Below are 15,600 nucleotides of genomic sequence, written 5' to 3' on the forward strand. Positions count from 1 at the left end.
CTGCTTGAATCTGTTTCACCTAAATTGCATTACAGGAAGCAGTCGCTTGCAATATCTCTGTGACGTAACAAACTTATGTTTTTATGTGCGCCAATGTTTAGTCTCGTCAAACATTTTGTACATAGACGGCTTATTTACATATTATTTGGAAATGTTTTTGTATGTTTGGACACTTTCTGGACGATTTATGTTAATGGTGAGGTGCTTAACAGTTCAGTACAGTACTTTACGCAAGTTTATATGTTATTATTTTAGGGGACGCATGATTAGATGTTGTAGGTGATAGTTAGGGTTTTAACAGTGTTAAGTTGGTGCTTTACCGCTTTGATTACAACAGGCTGCTGTGTGTATCTGTGTTTTTCAATCAGTAGTAATTAGCTGCCACACATTTTCAAAGTATTCCTTTACAAGTAGTGCAACTTTCAAACCGTGTTTAAGGGCTTGGTCATGGTGATAAAAAGCTGGAACTTTATTTTCATGTTATCAAAAGATGACATATCATTACATTAATGCGGTAAATCATTTGCTTTGAGTATTTAATATATTTTGTATCTTAAACTGATGCAGAAACACTGCTCATAATATACCTCCGGTTAAGGAAACGACCAACTAAATTAGCGTTGTTTTTTCAGTTTAATTTGGAAGTGTTGGTGCCTAGAAGGCTTGTTAGTTTACGATTGATAGGTTGTGTTTGCACAATGCACATTGTTACTGGACAATTACAGCACAAGCTCGTAGATAGGTTAATTGCATCGTGACGTGAGCATAGCTTAATTAAGTTATTTAGACGTTCTATTGCAGTAAACCATTTAAATGCTGACCTATGGGGTGGGTTTAACACAGTGGTTCTCAACTCTACGAGTGGGGGGCACGAGTGTAGATTCACCAGAAACACCCACTCCATTTTATTTTTATCTTTATTCCCTAATTTAATTCACTATTTCACATACTATTTGTCTATATTGAGGTGTTTCACGATTACGGATTCTTGTTTAATCTATTCGACCTGTTTAAAGCCGAAATTAATACCGAATTCAAACATGAGATTGTCATTTACATATTTAAGGGGGCCACGAGGCCCAAAAGTTAATTTTAGGGAGGCACGGTCCACGAAAGGTTGAGAACCTCTGGTTTAACATAAATGTCGCTAGAATTACTACAGAAGTTTTTGTATGTACTTAGTAAATGTTGTTTATGACGTCACAATTACCATTCGCTTCATTTACTTCACAATTCTGGAAAAATCTTTAATTGTTTTATCGTTCTACAGCGGGTTATAGGTTTGTGTTAGGTAACAATGGCTGAATTCCAGACGACGAGTTTGAATCAGCCGATTGTTGACAACAATGCACCAAACAAAGCGACTGTTAGCGGACAGAAAAGAGGAGCGGAGAAGAAACCGGCGAAAAAGAAGAACATGGATGATCTGAAAAAAGAAGTCGATATGGTGGGTTCTGATTGGTCGATACTCGTAACGTGATTGTTATATTCACAACGATTTGTTTCAACAGGACGAGCATAAGATTTCTGTGGAGGAGCTGTGCGAAAGATACGTCACCAGCCCCAGTCAGGTAGGGAAAATCCCCGTTATGCTCGTTGGGTTGATTATTTTTTTCTTGTTTTTCTTGTAAACTTTTACAGTTTCTGGTGCAAACTGAAGACTTGGTGTGAGAAAAACTTTTACTATACAGTTTCTGTCTAGAAAATTGCGGCACCTTTAGTTTTTTGTGGGCAGCAATCTCAGCTCAACCACAGCAAATTAATTTCTGTGAACTTAGAAACGATTTGTTTAGTAAACCCGCTGTTAAAAGAACTTAACTAGTGAATGGGGAGACGTGTAAACCCACGCCCTAACCACTAATATCAAGTTTACACTCATCATGACTCCTCAAGGATAACCAAAAAAACATTTATTTGTAAAAATTAATCATCTTCCATTCATCCAGGGTTTGTCGCATGAAGTAGCTGAAGAGAATTACATCAGGGACGGTCCCAACGCACTGACGCCCCCGAAAACCACCCCAGAATGGGTGAAATTCATCAAACTCATGTTTGGTGGATTCTCTACTCTTTTGTGGGTCGGTGCTATTCTGTGTTTTGTCGCATTTATAATCGACCGAACCACAAACGATAACTATGTCAACGATAATGTGAGTAACTTATCTGCAACCTATTTTATTTTTTGTTACATTTATGTCTTTTTAAATTTTGCAATTTATTTCAACTAATTTTTCTTACGTTAACAGGTTTTTACATTTTAGGATTGATAGCAAAGGTTATTTGGATTTTTTTAATATACATTTGTTTCATTTCTTTTTTATGTAAGCTTACTTACGTTTTCTTGACACGAAATCTGTTTAATTTTTGACGTTGTTGCGCGAAAAACAGCGGTTAGAACGACGATTTTAATGTACTTTAGTAGCATACTTTTTGACCTTAATTATATTAAATTATGACATCACAATGCCGAATTGTTTAAACTTTTCTTTTCATTTTTCAACTTTCTAACATACTTTTGACATTGATATTATGACGTCACAATGCCTAATTGTTTAACAGGAACGATTCAATTGTTTAAACTTTTCTTTTGAATTGTTTAAACTTTTCTTTTGATTTTCAACTTTCTAGCTGTACCTTGGGATCGTGCTTGCGGCTGTTGTCATCATCACTGGATGTTTCCAATATTTTCAAGAATCGAAAAGCTCAAAAATCATGGAATCCTTCAAAAATCTTGTTCCTCAGGTTAAATTACTAGAGTTTCAAAATTTACGCGTTCTTTAGTGGCCAAAATGTAACAGCAATTTCGAATTTTCCTGCAATGTATTTTATAAAGTAGGCCTACACACAAGCTATGTGACAGTTTTGTTTTATTAGGTAACTTGTTTACGGTAGAGCTACTAACGCCTAAAATTACAAAAAGTTTTCTTCTTTTTTTATAGAGAGCATAAAAGCACAGTTAATAAAATTAGCAGTGAGTTATGGACAAATGTAAGGAATTAATTAAGTTTATAAGTTGGGTTGATTGTTATTTGTACAAAAAACTAACCCCAACCCTAATAACGGTCATAACCTTTAGCATTTTCCCACAATTAGCTTTAAATATTCGCAAATGCTCTTACGACATCCATAGTATTTAGCAAAATTTTCTGTTCTGAGTTCAAATGTTTTAGAATTTCCCCTGTTTACCACGCTCACATAGAAATCGTATATTTTCAGCAAACTCTGGTGATCCGAAACGGTGAGAAGCAGCAGATAGCAGCAGAGCGGATAGTTCTCGGTGATTTGGTGGAAGTTAAAGGAGGAGATAAGATTCCAGCAGATCTGAGGATTATTTCCGCAAATGGATGTAAGGTAAGAGCGCCGGAACCGGAGCTGGAACCGAATCCAGCGTTTTTTTAATATTGGGCGAATTGATTCGGATACTATAGGGGTTTCCATTTGCTAATGACTTCGGATGTGTAACTTAGTTGACTAAAAGGGTCTCCAATGTCTTAGTGGCGATCGTTTGCATTAACAGCAACCCTGGTTATGAACCACTGGTTCTTTGGTCATAGGATCTGACACTTTGATTGCAAACCTAATGAACGAAAATGGAATATACTCCAAAAAGCGTGTCCCGGGGACGATAAACTAATTTTGACGTTTTAATTGCTAAATATTTGCTGTTTTTTTAAGGCCGGTCCGCGATAAAATTTTAGGTTTAAAAATAATCTACAGTGCAAAAAAGTTGCCGACCTCTGGGCTAAAATGCTAAACGAATGGATCTTACTTTTCTTAGTGGCGATCAACTTGTACTGTGGCTCCAGGACGTGGGGGCCATACTTCTGGAATTTCAATCTACCTCAAATTTAAACATATTTTGTCCAAAAAACTATTGAATGAAAATATCACACTGCCCAAGAAGTGTTACTACGTGGGGATTTTTTATATCGTAAAGTGTTTCCGGTGTTTGGGAAAGCAACTCTACTTCATATAATTTGAGTATAAACATGTGCGTAATTGCTTGACATCGTAATCTATTAAGGTAAGTATCAAGGTCCACCTCCCTTGCCAAATTTTCTGCCGGCTTCCACGGGTGGTGTTGTATTTAACTTTCAATTTTACCGGTACAAAGGTTGATAATTCATCGCTGACTGGTGAATCTGAGCCCCAACAACGAAGCGCCGAATTCACCCACGAGAATCCACTGGAAACGAAAAACGTCGCATTCTTCTCTACAAACTGCGTGGAAGGTATATTTAACGCAGTAGACTGAAATATTTACAACACTGTTTTCCATATGTTTAGTTCACTAGTTTTGTTGTGTAAAATGTGTTCGGTACTTGGTTAACATTTACCTAATATTATTTGTTAATCACAAAAGTCGTAAAAAATGAACTAAAGTTTACAAAAAACATGCTGGGAAACATTGTTAAGTAAAATACTGTTTTTCCTTTTTAGTGTTTAGTAATTTGTTTTTGTAAACTAAGATTTTGGCAAAAACCTTCTTATTGCTGTTTGTCCTGTAAAATTTGTCCACTGAAATACAACAGTGTGGTTCGTTTCAAGAAGTAAAAAAAGACATTTTTCATTGAACCGTAATCACGGATTTTAATTTCAACTTATCCTCGACTGCAGGGTCGGCCCGCGGCATCGTGATACGCTGTGGCGACAATACTGTGATGGGACGGATTGCTTCTCTCACATCGGGTCTGTCGTCAGGGAAAACCCCTATCGCACAGGAGATCGAGCATTTCATTCACATAATTACGGGTGTTGCTGTAGTCTTGGGTGTTTCCTTCTTTATTGCAATGGTGGTGCGCTATCCCTGGCTCACTGCTGTCATATTTCTCATCGGGATCATCGTCGCTAACGTGCCTGAAGGTCTACTCGCCACTGTAACGGTAAGTTTGAACCTACTTAATGTTTTAGGGGCAGATAATGCACACTGTTTCGACCTATAAGGTCTCAATAGTGCAGCTGGAGACGGGACTTGGTCATATTGACCAGTGTAGCTATCCAACGGCACTCCAGTTTGTTGAGAGTAACAGGCTAAAAGTCATGCCCCACCTATTCTGTTCGATGCCACAACTGGGCATAAACCACAGAGGAAACTGGCTCACAATGGCTAAGCAACTGCTTGGAAACCCCAGTGAAGTCGGTTCAGTGTCACAGTATCAGAAGCAGCAAGCCAAAAAAGACAGTGTAGATTGTCTATAACTATATCAGGTCTCTGTTGTGAAGCTGGTGACAAGACTTTGGCCGCACAGGCTATTTTTTGCCATGACACTCCAGTTTAACAGGCTGAAAACCATACCTTACCACATGTTATGGTGCCACAACTGGATATTGCCATTTTTTGTTTCAATTTGGTGGTTTCCAAACTTTTTGTAGTAAATGACCATTTTTTAAACCTTGTGTAGAAATATCTAAAGTTAAGAAACGCTTTTCTTAAATTTTTCTACCGTCTGATCAAAGTATATAGACTCGGTGGTAAGCTTACCAAAAGTTTATCATGTGCCTTTCCAGATGGGAATGCTTGGTAACCGGCTTGTTTGGTATCAGGCCTTTAATAGACCTGGCGTGCTAAGATCCATGTGTAACTGGTGCAGTATGTATGCTTGCTCACATTATCCATACCTTACAGTATTTAAATACAATATTGACAGTAAAACACTCTTAAAATGAATCTAATAATGGTGCCATGAATTTCAGGTGTGCCTTACTCTCACTGCGAAGAGAATGGCTCGCAAAAATTGTCTTGTGAAGAACTTGGAGGCTGTTGAGACGCTCGGGTCGACGTCGACAATCTGCTCGGATAAAACCGGAACGCTTACTCAGAACCGAATGACTGTTGCGCACATGTGGTTCGACAACACCATTGTGGAGGCTGACACCACTGAAGATCAATCTGGTAAGTCTCGATATTTGGCCGGTGTTGTGCTGATTAAGTCGTAAAGTCGACGGTTCAAACCCCATCATTGAAAAGTGCGTTGTATCAGACTTGCACCTCAAGCAGCAAGGGAAAATTTAGCGAGGTTAGATATTAAACATGTGTTATGCCAAAAGGCCGTTGATTTTTATTCAAAAGTTTTTCAAGACCACAGCATTTCGTGAGATTCAAAAATACCCTATTTGTACTTAAAGTAATCTAACGAAACTAGTTATTCGCTCAAATGCTGAAAACCTAATAATCTGTGGCAGAGATTTCGAAATTGCGTGTTTTTATACTCTGGTGCGTCCTCCTGTGGCCACGGGGGCGGCGCAACGATAAATGCTTGACATTCGAAGACAGACGCATATTTAGAAATTCGCTTCGGAGTTTTAAACAGAACTGACTATTTTAATGTGTTTACGTCACGACCATCTGGCTTCTGTAGACTAAATAAATAATGTACAATCTTGTATTTTAATGTATTTTTTTGTGATTTTATACTTGAAGTCGTGTTCATGCTATTTTGACTTCATGATTGAAAGCAATTGAATAAGATTTTGAAACCTGACAACATTAAACCGCCACTCTCTCGTTTCAGGCGGCGCAACTGGTACGGATAGCGAGACTTGGCGTTCCCTCTCTCGAATCGCGCTCCTCTGCAACCGAGCAACGTTTCTTCCAAACCAATCACAAATACCCGTGCTTAAGCGGGACACTGCAGGTGACGTCATTAAACTGTAGGTCGTGGGTTTAAATCCCTGGCGCACCATTACAAAATGAACAGTGGGCCAAATAGGTTATACATGGCGAACACGTTCTTTTGTAGGCATTTTAACATTCCGTGTTGCTTTTGTACAGCGCTATTGATGGCATCGGCATTTTTAGCAAAAGGGTTTACTCTGTGAAGTCTCTGTTTAATGAAAACTTATTTTTGAAATCTTTTATACAACATAAGAAACTTCTTCTAATTTCCTTATGACGTCATAACAGGTGACGCGTCGGAGTCGGCATTGTTGAAGTACGTGGAGTTGACCTTGGGTGATGTCGAAGGTCGTAGAATGAAGTCAGCCAAGGTCGCCGAAATTCCGTTCAACTCCACAAACAAATATCAGGTGCTGAAAAAAAAGTTGCTAACGTAGATGGATGGTTCCCCTATAGTGATAGCCCATGGTTAAAACTGCCCCAATATTGAAGTCGGTTTTGTATACTTATTAGAAATAATTACCGTTGTGCCGTTACAAGTGATTATTACCGTTCATTTGATCACATAATACTACAATTACCAAGTTCGAATCGCTTTGCGATCACAGTTTTGGGAACAACAGAAGTAGGCAATGGTTTGTGTGCCGTTTTGCGGTCCGATGTGAAATTTGTTCAACTTCGTGTTTTTTTTCGACCTACTTGCATTTTTGGCTGGGTTTGAACCGAGACCATTTTATTTCCCACAGTTTTTTTGGTCGGCACATCTCTCACCTAAAACAGGGCTAGTGACTTTTGATGATTTATGACTCAGCCACGCCATCTACTGGATATTTTGCCACATGGAAAATTGTGTGGCAATTTTTGAGAATAGTTAATTCATAACTGTTACTAGTTTCCTTGCCTAAACAAACCTGACATAGCTGAATGTGTAAGTTGTCAAAGACGACCGACCTCACACGGTTGTTGTTTCTAATCCCCCTGAGCAAGAAAGTTAAACGCGATTGCAACCCATATACAGCCAGAAAAAACCTTGATCGGGATTCATCCTGGGGAGCGTCCTGGGTTCGAACCCCGTCAACAAACAAACAAAAACTCAGTGTGGAACCTCGTTATGCTTAAAACCCTTAGGCTCAAAAAATATTTAACTTTTAAACCAGAATCGAAGCTGATTGCTAGGAATGGAGACTATAATAAACCTTAAATTTATTGATTCAAATTTATAAATCAATGATTAAATAAATTTGAGTCGTAAAGAACTTACAGCAATTTATAGAGGAATTTATTGACCCTAAAGTTAATCCTTTCATCGCATCTTCTTTATCACCAGGTTTCAATTCACGAGACGGAAGACCCGGACGAGAAACGCTATCTTCTAGTGATGAAGGGCGCCCCCGAGCGGATCCTCAACAGGTGCAACAAAATTCTCAACAAGGGAGAAGTTGAAGATATGACGTCATCATGGAAGGACGACTTCGAATCTGCTTATATGGAGTTGGGAGGGTTAGGAGAAAGGGTCCTCGGTGGGTTGGTTGTTTGTGTTTATTCTTGCATTTACTAGGGATAGGCCAAAACTACAAATGTTCTGTTTGGTGGCAAACCGAGCATCTCACGTAAATGCTCGGTGTATTCTGGCGTAACAAACATATTCCAAATTTCACGCTAGTTTTTCAGCTTTCCAAGGTCCCTTACATCACCAGCGGTGTTTAATTAAGCTGCACAGGCCCCAAAACTGCGCGTTTTTCCACCATCTAGCGCCTTTTTTTTCAAAAAACAGTCATTTTTGTTCTTGACTACTCGTTCGAACGTCAGTTTCGTATGTTAGCAGGACATGAATGTGCAAATTTAATGCTCGGGTCAGTTTTTGCAACAGCTCGGCCGAGCACCGACCATCAAAAACAGAGATGTTCGGTGCCGAGTACTCGGGTTCTGGGTTGGCTCGGCCCATTCCTATTAACCAGTATTTACTTTTTGTGCCGTGTGTGTGTTCGTGTCTTTTTGCCTGTTTTTTTTGTCTTTTGATTTATATTCGAGTGTTTGTAAGTGTCACTGTCTTATTTGCTGTTGGTAATTTGCTTCTTGGGCATTTAGTGTACGGTGGTTAGCTTATCCTGTCATTTGTTCGTTATAGGGACATACACAAAAGCCGCCTGCTGATTATTAAAAGGGACTTTTATCTTTAAGGCTTCTGTCATGAATATTTGCCAACCGAACAATTCCCACCCGATTTCAAGTTCGACACTGATGACGTCAACTTCCCCCTCGAGAACCTGACTTTCGTTGGTCTCATGTCGATGATCGACCCCCCAAGAGCGGCCGTCCCTGACGCCGTCGGCAAATGCAGGAGCGCTGGAATCAAGGTAACACGTCATTTTGCTGGACTTCACGCACTCGTCAATCGTTTGTTGACGTCATACAGGTTATCGTGGTAACGGGTGATCATCCAATCACGGCAAAGGCGATCGCGAAGGGAGTTGGAATTATTTCGGAGGGCAACGAGACTGTTGAAGATATTGCCGCCAGATTAAACATTTCTGTTGAAGAAGTTGATCCAAAGTAAGTGGGAGAGATCTGACGATCTGGGTTGGAATCCCAGTCAGGGTGGTGATACCAGTTTTAATTTTGTGGACAAGCGAAGGCAGCGGTCGTCCACGGCTCGTCGTTCCATCAGCGAAGAACAACTGGATGACATCGTCAAGAATCACTCAGAAATCGTATTCGCCCGGACTTCCCCGCAACAGAAACTGATCATTGTTGAGAGTTGCCAACGACAGGTGATAAAAATCACTTTGTAAGTTGTACGGGTTGCGATAATTATGATATATGACGTAACAGGGAGCCATTGTTGCTGTGACCGGTGACGGAGCGAACGACTCTCCCGCCCTCAAGCGGGCCGATATCGGTGTTGCTATGGGAATAGCCGGAAGTGACGTATCGAAGCAAGCCACTGACATGATTTTGTTGGATGACAACTTCGCGTCGATTGTTACTGGAGTTGAAGAAGGTGACTATTTTGTAATTGTTGATTCGAATCTGTGATCGTAATAATGAAACTATCGTAAATCCCGTCGTGATCTCCCAACAACGTAAACATGGTCGGCCACAAAACCCGATAAAACTGTTTGTAACAACAACAAAATCTTGGGATAAAATGGCTGATCGTAAACCCTGGTTGATTTCACGCAGGTCGTTTGATCTTCGACAACTTGAAGAAGTCGATCGCTTACACCTTGACCTCGAACATCCCCGAGATCACCCCCTTCCTCCTCTTCATCATAGCAAACGTCCCTCTTCCTCTCGGAACATCGATCTCGGAACCGATCTGGTCAGTTTGTGAGCTGCAATCGAAGCATTATGACATCACAAGCCATTAACACAGGTTTCTGATTAGAATTTTTAGCTTCCCGCCATTTCGCTCGCGTAAGAACAAGCCGAGAGTGACATCATGAAACGTCAACCACGTGACCCAGTGAGGGATCGATTGGTGAACGAGCGGCTGATTTCGCTCGCCTACGGACAAATCGGTGAGTTGTTGATTGAAATGTTGAGATTGGGATTAGCCCAGGTCACGTATCAGCTGGTTTTCACGCCGTGATACTTTCATAGGAATGATCCAGGCGTTGGCCGGGTTCGTGAACTACTTTGTGATCTCGATGATGAACAGATTCAAACCGGATCTTCTTCTTGGACTCCGTGTTCCGTGGGACGACAGATCGCTTGATAACTTGGAAGATTCATACGGACAGGAATGGGTGGGTGGCCGCACATAGAAATAATATGTCGCATTTGGATGATTTCTATGGAAATTGTTCTCTTTTCAGAAGTTATTTGATAATGGTTTATACGTAATTTGATGTGTGTTTTTTTCACAGTCGTACGGACAAAGGAAAGTTGTCGAATTCACTTGTCACACTGCGTTCTTTGCATCGATTGTGATCGTACAATGGGCGGATTTGTTGATCAGCAAAACCAGGAGACTCTCAATCTTCCAACAAGGCATGAGGTAAAGCAATCGAAACAATTTTTTTGTGCCATAGGTCGGTTTTACCTGGGGGGACCTGTCTTAACAAAAGTTTCGGACAAGCAAACTTACTCATCTGTTATCATGACATTAAGTCAGTAAAAGACTTTAAGCTGTTTTGTTACTTATTATTACGATAATGCTTAAAAATTACAAGTGTCAGCGCTTTAATGGCATGTCTTGTTTCTTACATCCAACATGTATTTTGCCCCATTCAAAATTATAACAAGTTTATAATATTTGCGCAGGAACAAGGTATTGATAGCTGGTTTGTTCGAGGAGACAGCTTTGGCCACTTTCCTCTCCTACTGCCCCGGTATGGACCTTGCCCTGCGTATGTACCCGCTTGAGTGGGAGTGGTGGCTCGTGCCGATGCCTTTCTCTCTCATCATCTCGATTTACGATGATACTCGAAAGTATCTGATTCGCCGATACCCAGGAGGTGTGTATTCGATTCAACCAATCACAACGCGACGTTTTTGCGCTCTCAAAATACTCAACAAACTTTATATTTTTTACAGGTTGGGCTGAGAGCGAGACTTATTATTAACGTCACAATGGAAACTTGGTGCTTACTCATGGTACGTCACACACACAGTGCGCGATTACTCAGCAAAATATTTTAATTGTTCCGCCCCCCCAGAGACCCCAAGTTTGCCCCCCAACCCCCAAAATTACCATGAGTGAATCTTTTTAGAGAAATGACACTGACGTCATCGAAATTTATCTAATTTAAGACGTGGCCAGTATGACGTAACAGTCGTACTTGTGTGTTAACGATGTGTGCTTGTTGTCTTTTTATTTGAACTTTTTTAATTTGTTTGTATCCCTTATGACGTCACAGTGAGTGCTCGAGTGTCGGTTTGTGTGTGTGCGCAACAAACACAACAATGCTTATGACGTAACACCCATCAATTGTTACGTCATCATCACTTACATCGGTTATTTATGTCTGGAACTTCGTCTCGCTAAAATATCGGAAATAAAATAAAGTTGATTAAAACGTGTTCGTGTCGTCAGATGTCCGGTTTATGTTGAGGTATTTGAGAATATAAATGAACAGTTCGTGTAAGGTTGAGGTTTCTTGCTCGGCGGGAGGTTGCTTGTTGTGGAATCATGGCAACTTTTAATAATAATGTTTACGGCCACAGGTTGTGCACCCCTGATGTAAATAAACAGTTCGTGTAAGGTAGTTTTTTAAGCAATTTAGCAGCTACTGTTTAGAGAAACAGTACATGTCCATTATATCAATACACATGATTGCACTTGATTGCAAATACTGTCCACATGGTGTGTTAAGAAATCCACACTTTAAATTGTCTTCATTTCAAAATTCCTGTTGCTTCTGCAGTTGTTTGTTCTGCATTTGATATTGCCTGAATTTCAGTGAGGCATTTAACTTCACAGTCACAAATTTAATTTTTTTTGGTAGCATTAAGAACTAAAACTGAGTATTTCTTGTTGTTGCTTATTCCTGCATGACATTGGAGTAGCAGATGTTTTGTCCCATACTTTCACAAATCTTTTTAATTCAGTTTTTTATTATAAAGGTTAGTTGTGACTTTTCAAGGTGTTAGATGACCTTTTTTTCTTTTTCAAGGTGTTAGATACACTTATTTAATTCAATGATAACTGTAAAAACTGAAACCCACTTACAGTCATCTTAAAAAGTCACGACTAACAGTCAAACAATAAATTTAATGATAGCAAAATAATTATTTAACTGCACTCACTGTCGAACTTAAAAACACAGTACACGGGTTTGGTTTTGGAGTTCACCGACGCTAAGCAGACAACACAACTAGCGCTACGTCACGGGAGGGGCTGCGCGAGCCACAGCCCCCTCTCGCCTATTTCGCCCGGCATGTAGCTTTTCCAAGTGCGCATGCGCACAACTGAAAACGTCATGAAACGTCACGAAACTGGAGCTGCAGCTCCGCTATAGATAACTTATTATTATTATAATTATTATTATTATTATTATTATTATTATTATTATTATTATTATTATTATTTTTATTATTATTATTATTATTGTTATTATTATTATTATTATTGCTGCTGGGCTGGAGGTTGCTTGTTGTAGAATCAGGGCAACTTTGTCGGATTCTTGCTGGAATGCTTTTAAGTTAAACCGGTAAACTGTTACTGATTGTGACACGATTATTTCACTAACCGGTTGCCAAACTAAAAAGTGATCTGCAAAGATTGCGTGAAATCCAATAAAACAACACTTTATGCACGTTTTAAAATATCATTGCCTACTTGCTTTTGTGTTCTTGAAGACCTTCACATATTTGCGGGAATTACAGACCTCCAAATTACAGACATTTTTAAACGTTGCTAAGCCAATGACAAACGCTACAGTAGCGTTTCGTTGCAATTACGTTTCTTCAAAAGCAAAAATTGCCGTGCGGCTTGGTACGTCCGCAATCGGGCTGTGTTATAACACATACCAAACATCCCCATTATTTATTTTACAACAGTCATTTTATAACGTCATTCTTTTAATCAGGAAATAAATAAATTGAAGTTAAACCAAACTGGAGAATCCACAATTCATGATTACAACCAGAAGAAGGACAAAGTTGGAAACAATCTGATGCAATCAATACAGAAATTTTTCGACGTATAACAATTTTACAACACTTTGTTGTGAGAAACATAAGTAAGTTGTAATGGATTCCTATGTATTATTGTACTGTATATGTTAACACATAGGTTTGTCAACAATATTGATGCAAACAAGCAACTCAACCTGTGTTTGTGACAATAACTTCCATAATTAGGTTTACTTTACATCAGAAATTGTCCAAAAAAACAAGTTGCTCGTTTAAACCATTACACAGGGGTGAATTTGCTCTTCTTAAATACTTTGTGGCTAGAAATTCCAAGTCTATGGTCTTTTATGGTGCATCTAAAATATACAGGATTGTTTGGATCACTTGGTGCGTTATTACTATCTCCTGGTGCATGTTTATATCACTTGATGGGCTTTAAAACTTTTTCGAACATCTTAAAATCGCTTTGAACATCTTCGTCTTTGTGTCGCATGGCGCACTTTTATAAAAACAGTGCTGTAGTACCAGGCATTTAAATCGACGAGAATTACAGCAAACCATGTAAACCTCAAGTTATTTAAATACAAGTTATCCTGTATTTTTTAGATGCACCCATTCTTCCGCTTGGTTTATCATCAAATTTGTTTTTGTGCATTACAGTGGTTGGAAGCTCTGTGTTTTCAGCAATAAAAACAAACAGAATTAGATGAGGCTTCATTTAAAGTGGAAAAGTTTTTATTGAAACGAGTGAGAAAAGTTTCCAGAAGCAATTTGATAAAACCAGGTTTGTTTTTACTATTCTTGTGATAAAAAAATCACATTATTCAATTTCCTTTCCTGTTTTTAACTTGAGTGACAAAATATGAGGTAATGCTTTTTCTGAGGGACATTTTTAAGTGTGACAACAGTGTTTGTTAAAACTACCAAATAATTTGTGTGGAAGTTTTGGCTGATTATTTTATCTTCCAGGAATATTATTAACACTTCCAAATCAACATAAACTTATCACAATGAACGTTTATCATAAACTTAGCAATATCACCTGAGTTCGCAAGATAATAACTAGAAGAGTGGCTTTCTGATATACTTCCATTTTATATATTCTATACGATATTTACCAATTTACTATACACATCATTTGATCTACACATATGATTGTTTTTGTAAACAAAAACAAATGGGTCCCCACACGCGCGTTTGTGCGGATTTACAGTAAACAAATGTTGCGGTGATTTTTAGATTCTTAAGGACAAATTTGTAGAAAGCATTAACCCAACAATAAAAAAAATTGTTCGTATTCTTTTTGCACTATTATTGTCATATAATTACAAAAACATTAAAAAAACGTAACAAAGACTTAAATCTAATCTCTTGCTTTGACCCAGATATAGTCCTCCAAGGTCGGGTTTTGAACACAATTTTTTTTTAGAAAGCTGTAACAGTTGTGTTACAGACACTTTAAATTAAAAAGCAATTTGCTACAAGTGTATACATAACAAATTGTTTTTCATTTAACTTTGTTTCGCAAAACGATTACCATTGACCTGTAGTAACCTTTTAGGGTGCACACGCCAAACGACTGTTTGACCTTTTGACACCGTTTTCAATAGCACGCCATCATTCGTGTTCAGCAATACTGTTAAGCCTAATTTATACATGCCTTGAGTATTGACTCCTAAATTGATTGTCAAAAAAACGTTATGTTACGGCCAGTGTTGCTTTGGTTCACAAACAGACGATTTATTGCCTTTGGCACACCTGTCTCCGTGCTGAAAGCGTGCGTGTAATCAGCGCGCCTTGTTTCGTGGCAGTTCTGTTGCGCTTTACACTGTGCGCTCTACATTGGTGTGTTAAGTTGTGTGATGCGAGATCTGCAGTTGTGCGGAATCTGTAAGTAGACTCTGTCAAATCATTAACGTGTTACTTTTCATTGATTCATATATATATAGGATTGAGCACCAACGGTCACATTTTTAAGGAAATCTGACCCGTTATGTAATTGCATCTTTGTACTTGAATTTGGATTCATGTTCGATATAATGTGTGATAAAGAATAAAAGAATACAAAACGGATCTGAATTTCCATAGACCCGACAGTTAAGGTGGACCATAACAAGTTTGGAGGCCACATTATTTCCTTAAAAATCATCTACAAACATTGGTGCTTCGTGGAATATGTCGCTATCGGGAGTAAATGATTCTATGGTATTGGCTTTGGAAGAAGAGCAAGGTCCCAGTCAAAATTTAATCACGCTCAAGCATTCAAGAAGTGAGTTGATTGGGGAAGTCACGAAATTGGAAAAGAAATTTAAAGAATTAAGTGATGATCTGACTGCACACAAGGAGGTCACCAAAGCTAAGGGACTAATAGACAAGGCCTTTGACAAATGTATTAAGAGCTACAA

At 38.9% G+C, this 15,600-nt stretch overlaps 1 protein-coding gene, 1 long non-coding RNA gene and 1 pseudogene across 5 annotated transcripts in view; 2 read left to right on the plus strand and 1 right to left on the minus strand.

The window, feature by feature from the left end:
- The window catches only part of LOC145212503 (uncharacterized), a 130,574-nt gene that overhangs the window by 102,325 nt on the left and 12,649 nt on the right, over nucleotides 1-15,600 (plus strand). Inside the window, exons 1-2 of one of the 3 annotated variants that reach the window (XR_013856722.1) lie at nucleotides 13,264-13,302; nucleotides 13,856-13,979. The exons of the other annotated variants lie outside the window; for them this stretch is intronic. The gene's annotated coding sequence lies outside the window, so the exon portion shown is untranslated. Of the gene's footprint in view, nucleotides 1-13,263; nucleotides 13,303-13,855; nucleotides 13,980-15,600 lie in introns of those variants that run through there. 3 annotated transcript variants of the gene reach the window in all.
- Nucleotides 1,234-2,700, minus strand: LOC145214024 (uncharacterized). The gene is made up of 2 exons (XR_013856953.1): nucleotides 2,635-2,700; nucleotides 1,234-1,426 (listed from the first exon to the last, which is right to left on the minus strand). It is a non-coding gene; the product is annotated as an uncharacterized LOC145214024 (long non-coding RNA).
- Nucleotides 1,298-11,637, plus strand: LOC145214023 (sodium/potassium-transporting ATPase subunit alpha-3-like; annotated as a pseudogene). The gene is made up of 21 exons (XR_013856952.1): nucleotides 1,298-1,447; nucleotides 1,512-1,571; nucleotides 1,947-2,150; nucleotides 2,629-2,742; nucleotides 3,217-3,351; nucleotides 4,115-4,232; nucleotides 4,618-4,883; nucleotides 5,695-5,893; nucleotides 6,513-6,635; nucleotides 6,905-7,026; nucleotides 7,944-8,136; nucleotides 8,798-8,973; nucleotides 9,033-9,173; nucleotides 9,228-9,387; nucleotides 9,449-9,617; nucleotides 9,800-9,938; nucleotides 10,014-10,137; nucleotides 10,220-10,365; nucleotides 10,486-10,616; nucleotides 10,883-11,076; nucleotides 11,156-11,637. The product of XR_013856952.1 is annotated as a sodium/potassium-transporting ATPase subunit alpha-3-like (transcript).

The sequence above is a fragment of the Phallusia mammillata genome, chromosome 2 (assembly GCF_965637545.1).
Source record: "Phallusia mammillata chromosome 2, kaPhaMamm4.hap1.1, whole genome shotgun sequence".
NCBI lineage: Eukaryota > Metazoa > Chordata > Ascidiacea > Phlebobranchia > Ascidiidae > Phallusia > Phallusia mammillata.